We start from the raw sequence: 8,732 nt of genomic DNA on the forward strand, positions 1-8,732 counted from the left end.
TGTGTGTGTGTGTGCTAAAATCAGATCTATTTTAGATCTCACTGTGTGTTGAAAAAATAAATGTTGGCTTATTTCTGCAGAAGTGCAGCTGCTAAAGTTTTTGTAACCATGTAGTTGCACTTTTTTTTTACCAGACTGCCCACTACTCCCAACTCCAGCTGCCAACTGGTCCTCCTGTACTGGCCCGCACAAGAGATTTACAAAGAAGGCACAGACAAAGAACACAGGTAAAAAAAATAAAATAAGAGTGGAACACATTCTTTTCTGTTACATTATTTAGTATATGATGGTTATGATTCTCATAACAATAATTGTAATAACGTTCCCACCTGTATATTATTAGTGCCATGTGAAATTTGTCATAATCTCAATATTACTTGTGTCAAATATATTTTTCTCTCCTAACTTGTTTAGAATTGTTTGTTTTTGTAGGTAATGAATAAATGCAGGTTCAACCTCTACGAATTAGTAATATTTGCAAGTTAAGTAAAAATCTTAACTCTCAGATCTGTCTCATTGTGTCCTACAAAATTGCTCATTTGTCTCTTTACATTTATTTATTTTTTATTTTGACGTATTTTTATGTTTATTTCTTGTAAGGGAATCCATCCTGAACCTGCCAGCGAGGTGGAGGTGGTGTGAAAGCCCAAAACTGTGGTGAAAAGATGTTTGCACTCCACGCTTTACAGAGCTTACACAGGTATAACCTTTGGGTTAATGTTTTTATGTCCAAACTGTCAAAACTTATTGTGATTCTGTCACTCGTGTGTTTGTAGGACCACTTCCAGATCCTGACATCCTGGCATCGGGAGAAAAACCACCAGCTGGAGTCCCAACCACTTATCACACTTATCCTAGAGATGGTCTCTCAGCTTTGGAGCTGGTACCATCCAGACTTGGTCCTGTGCCACAGGGCTCACTGAGGTCTCACCAGTGCCCACCTGAGAAGTCCTGCGCAGCATCATTCTGCACCACATGACTCCAGACCTCCCTGCTCTTCCTTCGATGCTGCATAGTCTTCCCAACATGTGTTTTGTGCCCACACTCGATCAACTTATGCACCTTCAGTCTCTGCAAGTGTCACATGAAGTACAGGCCAGAACCAGGGAGCAGTCCAGATGTCCCGCGTGGGTACAGCTTCAACAACCAATGCTTACTGCGAGCTGTTTCCACTTTCCGTGTTGCTTACAGAGGAAGTGCGGAAGAGGAGTCTGCTGACAGCACTGACAGCTCAGATGATCAGCGGGTACACTAAACAATAACTGTTGAACGGGTATGGTGTGATGATCAGATTGATGATCGATTGATTGATCAGATGAAGTCTAAACTGGACATGTTTTACTTCAACACCTTCATCCATGTGTTTATATCAATGCAGCAAGAAACATAAAATGTATAAATCACCCTTTTGTTCCTTCATATTTTTAATCAGTCTCAAGCTGTGAATCACTGTAAATACTATATCCTGATGCTGCTCAATGATCCAGGTAGGAAAATCTAAAAAAGTTAAGTCTGGTCCTCTGGACTTTCAAAAAGCAAAACAACAAAACAAACACACACACAAAAAGTAGAAACGTTTCGTCTCTCATCCAAGAGACTTCCTCAGTCTGAGGTGCTGTATTCAGCTCAGTCTCTTAAATAGCACCGTCTCAGGGTGGATAACCAGTTTGCTGCTGACAACCATGTGTAAATGTGTGAACCATTTATTACTTCATTTTATGCTTATGTTTAATAAATGTTTTAATGTTAAATGGTTATTGTTGCACCGGGGTCTGAGAGAAATGTAATTTCAATCCTGTGTATGTCCTGTACATGTTGCAGTTTTTGACAATAAAAGTGACTTTGACTTTGAGCAGCACCTCAGACTGAAGAAGCCTTTCGGATGAAAGACGAAACGTTTCTACCTTCTTCTTTTTTTTTTGTTTGTTTTGGTTTTTTGAATGTCCAGAGGACCAGACTTAACTTTTTAGATGTAAATACTGTAAATAGTTATTCATGAAAAATACATAAATGTGCCAATTTATTTAATTTGAAATTACATAATTTGATAAAATATCTATAATCCACTATCAATTTATAGTGTACAGTTATAAAATGTTAACTTAAATAGTTACATGTTTTTTGTTACTAGATATTGTAAATTGCACTTGTTTTCCTTGAATTCAACTGAATCAATCCACAAATAAAAAAAAACAGTACAGTATGCTGCTCAAGTGAGTTTTAATTGAAGAATGTTTAAAATAATTCAAAACATTAACTACTGGTAATTACGTAACACTAGAACAATTTACATACATGTGACAAGCTTGGGTATGGATGTTATTTTTATTTTATAAACTTACTGCAACACCACCTAAGGACTTTCACCCAAGGACATCATTTATACACAGAAAAGACACTTGGGTTTGTTTACAAGTAAACACTGTGGAACAGAACCTACACAAGACTCAACTGTCACCTTCAACCTGGAATATAAATATGAAATTAACAAAAATAAATATGAATAATACTTAAGAATTGCAAAACAAACAAACATGGTCCTCACATTCACATACAAAAATCCAAAAGCCAGTCAATCTTCTCTCAGGTAAGACACTGACTAATTATGGTGACTCAAGCAGGCTGTGTGAGTGCAGTAAAGCATGGTAGGACAGATACGGTGGTTTTATTGCCCCACAAGAACAACCAGGAACTGAACAAAAACAACAGCGCAGAGACTGAGCCATTTTCCTCACTGTCTAACACTAGAGCCACAGGAAGTTGTGGCATTTTCTAACAATGTTGTCCAGAACAGCTAGCGCCATTGCAGCCACTCAAAATTCTGCAGGCAGCTGTTTGAACAGCTAAGTAGCAGCCGCGGGTCCTACGCGTCATTTCTTAATTCAAGATATCTAAAAGTGTCATTCTGACTAGTCATAATTACATTCGAGATATCTTGAATTGTAATTACGGATGTTTGACCCGTCAAATGACAAATAAAGTGACGTCATTCAAGATATCTTGAATTACATTTTGACTAGTCAAAATGTAATTCAAGATATCTTGAATTGTTATTCTGACTAGTCAGAATGTAATTCAAGATATCTTAAATTAGCATTCTGACTAGTCAAAATGTAATTGTGCCTAGTCAAAACTCAATTTAAGATATCTAGAATGTAACTACAGATAGTCAGACTACTCGATTTTATGTTAAAAGGGCTTGCCATACAGCCTTCCCACAACAGCAAACACTTGTGAGACAAGAGCTGTGGCTTAAACAATGGGTTTTTATTTGTCCTTGGGCGAAACAGCACCCTCCCACCTACAAGCAGACACATTCACATCCCCGGCACTTTGCACTGAAATGTATGCTAGCTTGATGTTTTCTCTGTCTCCTTCCTCTCTAATCAACATGACAATCAAAATTAGAGTGTGACATGATAGGTCATGACCTGCACCCCTCTGATGCCCCCATTGAAGCATGTCACCCTCTTATAGGGTGAGACATGAAACCTCAGGGTGCAAAAGCAAGTGTTACATGATACGAGGAAAAGTGATTATCTAAATAAATTACAGTATTTTCCGCCGTACACGTCGCACCGCCCTATAAGTCGCATCAGTCCAAATATGTCTAATAAAGTGGAAAAATCCATAAATAAGTCGCTTCGTCATATAAGTCACAGCTATTATGTGTCACCGCTGACAACCTGGAAATGTGGGCCGGTGTTGTGCCAAAAATCGATTGGCTGCCAAATGGTGGCCACTGCAGCATGTACGGGAGGACTTTAACAATAATTTAACAAGATTAACACTTAAAAACAATTATTTGTTTGCTTGACATTATAGTAAAGGTGTGACTCATTTGAACTTTTACTTAATAAATGCATTTTAATGGTCAAATTAGCTGCATTTCACTGAGGTGGCACAGCGAAATTAAGCTGATTTGACGGTTGCTTCAAGCGAGCTGGATGAAGGTGGCAGGCTATGGCAAGCCGATTGTGCAATTAATAGCCACTTTTACCTATTACATGACACAATGGCATGCCAGACTACTCGAGTGCCATCTAGTGGCTGAAAATTTAGTTCAATTAAATTCAGTTTATTTGTATAATGCCAAGTCAAAAAATTTTAGTGTTCAATATTTTCAATCAGAATGAACGAAAACGGTCATATCTCAGCCAAAAATTGGTTTATAAATACGGGGGGGAAAATCCATAAGTCGTTTCGGTCACTTGCCATGTAAATTATGCAAAAAAATAGCAATTTATAGGCCGAAATATATGGTATTAACTATAACCCTTTTGCCTTTGGTGGTGGGCAATAATGTTTGTTTGTTTTTTTTGCCCATGTCTGGTTATATCCCATCATGTATTTGTTTTTCCTGTACTTTTAGCAAAATATCTCACAAATCACTAAATAGGCTTTATTGATGGATTTTTGCAACTATTCAATCTTATGAGTTGATCCAAATCAAAGTGATGTTGAAAATTCACATAAAAAAATTAAGGATTCATAAAGCATTGTGCCTATTTTTCCACATTAATATTAATAGCAGCAAACTAATTTTTACTGATTTGAAATGCACTGGAAGATGTAGGAAGATTAAAAACAGGTCTTGAAAAGTTTATAAGTTGTGACGCCATTGTGCTGAGCAGCCTAATTATGGCTCTACCATCAGATCTGGTTCCCATTATGCCCACTAACAACCACGTCTCCTCTGTGATGCTCTCCTTCCCACTGCCTTGACCTCAGCTGGCATCTCTTTCACCTAAAAAAACCCCATAAAAACAACAAACCCCATCAAATGATTTATTTTAGCATTCAGATTAAGATTATTTTACCTGAAGTTAGTGAAAATTTGTATTTCACTTTCAGCAGTTTTAATTATTCATGATGCATTTAATGTAAAAAGTGTAAAATTAAAGCCACACTAATACCTGCACCATGCTGTGCAAAAAGCCAACAATAATCAGAAGCAGGATGTTAGATCTCAAGTGTTTTTTTCTCCATATGACAAAGCTGGCACTGGAAAAAAAAGCTTTGCATACCTTGATGTCTTAAAGCTTAAAGTTCTGACAGCTGAGTGGCTCCAGCCCAAGAACAGTTGAGATGGACACTGAGTGGCTCTAACATACTTGCTTGTGAACCGAGCAGCATATTTGTGGTTCTCACCACGTCCTTGCAGCTTCTAAAGACATGTTTTGGACACAATGTTAGACTGCTAAGCTAAAGGCAAACAGCATAGTAGAATAAACTGAGGTTTTAGCCTGAGCATTGGACGCAAGACCATGTTAGGACATGGTCTATGAAATAAACAAAAGCAGTCACATACATGACAAATGAGCTGACATTTGTATATACACAATTGTATAATCTTGAAATGGAAGCTTTCTATTTGGAACAATGCACGTTTGACTTGGTCTGATTTCTCAGTTTTGCTTTCTTCATTGCAGAGAAAATGATTTTTGTTACAATCAAATCACTAAACCAAAAGGTCAACCACTTTTTTATTAGCATGCACAGATGGAGCATATTTAGTCATTGGCACAAGCTTTTTGCTATTGTTGGATGTAACTGGGACCCTGTGTACATAATTTCGTTCCACCTCATGTACCACATGTGGTGAAATGACGAACAAATTTGAACTTGAAGCTAACAATGCAACAACAAAAAGCACACCAAATGCTAACAATGCTACAGCATGTGAGGTAAAGTACTGGTCAGTAAACATAAAAATAAAATGCTTAAAGTGTATATTTGGGTGCATTCAAAATTTTCAATGATATTTTGTTTGATGTACAGGCATGTGTGTTCCCCAGGGAAATTTGTTGAACCACTGTTTTTTCCCTCTTAGCATCCGGCATGAGGTCAACAGCTGTGGTTTTCAATGAAAGATGCAACTTTTTATGAGACCATCTTGAAATTTGGTACAGATGTTCATACTTCTACACATGATATTTATCAATTAGTTTTGGTTACCTTTTGTTTTTTATTTAGCTCTACCATAATTTAAAACGTTGATTTTGCTATAATGTTGGGGTTTGTAACAAAATTACAAGTTGTGACATTTTCATCCGTCTCATTGGAGTTTTGAATTTATTACTAAATTAAACTAAATTAAAGAACACAATTTTGTCAGCTTTGAGATGTTAGCTTAGCTGATTGCATAATCTAGAAAAAAAACTGAAGCAAAACAGTTTTTAATTTTAAATCTTCCCAACTTTTTTAGTAAGCTTCATATTTCATGTCTACACTAAGTCAAATATTAGGTTTAAATAAACACTACTTGTTTTTATTTAGTGGGTAGTGCAGTTTCATTTATGTAGTTTACCCTGTTAGTGTCAGCTCATGGGCATGGTCTAATTAACAAGCCCTCTAACTAATTGCTTCCATAAGCCACAGCACAGTGGAGCAGTTGGTTAGCATCGTTGCCCGCTTGTAAGAAGATCCTGGATTTTGGGCTCTGGCGAAAACCTTTCAGTGCGGAGTTTGCTTGTTCTTCCTGAGTATGCATAGGTTCTCGTAAGGTAATGGTTTCCTCTCTCAGACCAAAAACATAAATGTCAGTTTAACTGGTTACTCAAAATTGGCTTTAGGTGTCAGTGTGAATGGCATGTGACCCTGTGATGGACTTGTGACCCGTCACCATTTCTTCTTTCTTAAATGTCCATTGGAGAAAGGAGCAGACTGTTTGAAACTCTACAGGATTAAGAAGTTATACATGTGGATGCTTTCTACCTTGTGAACCACTTTATGCTTACATCATTTTGTTGCTGTATACATTTAAACAACTGTGATGAGATGCATGATGTGTTCATAAGAAAGGCTTTTGTCTTTGGCACCCAAACGCAACTCATGGATACTGATTCTGGAAGAATGTCTAGTCATTTAGTCCCAAGAGCCAAAGAAAGAATGTAAGCAGTTCTTGGATCAAGCACTGGTCCTAGTCTTGAGAAAGTAGGCTAACAGTGGGAACTTTCACTTCTAAAGACCAAAGAATTTGTCCCCCAGGACAGTTAAATTCTGGTTATACTTTTTATTCCTAGTTGGATCTTATTCTAATAACATACCATACAGACCAGTTACACTTCCCAGTCATGTTCTCAAATAATTATTAGGGACACTATAATTGGCTAGGGATTGTGCACCATAAAGTAAATCCTATTCAAATAATATTTAACATCTTGTTCCCACGGATGTTCACTCTTATCTCTTGCTGCCTCTATAATAAGAGATCCCACCCGCGTCCAAAACTTCCCATCTTAGTCCCTGTAGAGCTTTAAGGTAAAAAGGATGTAGTCTGCTTGGATAGGATTTACTTATGTTTTCCCCCAACACAGTGTACTGACTCCAGCTATGGGTATAGAGTTGCAGGTTCATGTACTTCTTTACCTTTTATACCCATGATTAGTCCAACATTGAGAACTCCAAGCCATACACTGACCCTAGAGTTACACGTAGAATTGGAAAAACTTATTTACATAATAATAAAAAACAAAGACACATACAACATGTCCTAACTGTCAATGTTATCAGTAATCTTTACATCATAGTACATTTTCATTCAATGGATGATGTGTTCTTATCACTTTCTAAGAGCAGGTTACAGTGGCGTCAGACATCTATCTATATTGGCACCCACATGAAATGCTTGAACTGGAATGATGGAGGGTGTTTTCTCTCGCTCTGTTCAACTGTAAGTGTGAAAAATACAGAAAAGAAAGTGGGGAAGTGGTCATTAAAGAAAAGTTTCATTGCAGAAAATAAGGAGAAAAGACTTAAAGACGTTTGTCATAGTAACAATTGGGGGAAGTTTTGTAACTTTTCCAAGTTGTCTTTATCTGGATTGAAGCCACATTCCAGACAAACTTAGCCTAATCTTTGTCTGAGATACTGCTAATGTAGCTATTATTTCTGTAATTTACTGATAGGAAATGTCCAATGACAATCTTTGCAGTTAATCACAGGGTAGCTGCTCCAGCCAGGTCATTGTGACTCAGCGTTCTCGTCAATTGAGGTTTATTAAAAAGCGCTTGGTTTTTATGTTGAATATTTTAAAATATGTGCACAAGTTGTATGAAAGTTTCATGGTTTAGATCAGTGCTTAAGGAAAAGTGTTCAGTTTTCAGAAAGATCCAATGTACTTTATGAAAACGTGTTGGCTTTTTGCAAGATTGCAAACAGATTCACAAACAGAACTGCTTATCAGACAGGTCCCCTCCCTCTCGGTTTTCAAGTCCCGTTTAAAAACCCACTATTATTCGGTGGCTTTCCACACCAGATGATCTGTTTTGAGATCCTGTATGCTCCACACTGGTTTGTCGTCATTATCTGCATCGTTTTTATGTCTATATTCTGATTTACCTCATTTTGTAAATTGCTTTGTCTGTTACCTGTTGTTCTGTCTGTACAGCACTTTGGTTAGCCTCGTCGCTGTTTTAAGTGCTTTATAAATAAAGTGGTATGGTATGGTAAAAATGTATCCCTCATTTCCAGAAAAGAAAAATGTAGCCATGGTTTGATAGATCAGCTTAACCTTGCAGTCAGCTAAATTATTGCGGGGTGTGGGGTGTGGGGGGTGGATTCCTCTTATTATAGACTGACAGACAGAAATGGAAACAAACTGAAAAAAAATTTAGTGAGAGACACAAAGCGACTGAGAGGGATAATGAGTTAATGGACTGGGAAAATCTCTGTTACAAGTCTGCAGGTAAGAACTGATATGACCTTCCAGGCAGGCAACTTTTTTAACC

The 8,732-nt window shown here is 37.3% G+C and overlaps 1 long non-coding RNA gene across 1 annotated transcript; it reads left to right on the top strand.

Moving 5' to 3' along the window:
- The first annotated feature begins 138 nt into the window (after window positions 1-138).
- Window positions 139-1,386, top strand: LOC119428072. Its single transcript, XR_005187687.1, has 3 exons — window positions 139-227; window positions 601-700; window positions 777-1,386. It is a non-coding gene; the product is annotated as an uncharacterized LOC119428072 (long non-coding RNA).
- The last annotated feature ends 7,346 nt before the right edge of the window (window positions 1,387-8,732 follow it).

Source organism: Nematolebias whitei, chromosome 22 (assembly GCF_014905685.2).
Source record: "Nematolebias whitei isolate Nwh7 chromosome 22, NemWhi1, whole genome shotgun sequence".
Classification (NCBI taxonomy): Eukaryota; Metazoa; Chordata; class Actinopteri; order Cyprinodontiformes; family Rivulidae; genus Nematolebias; species Nematolebias whitei.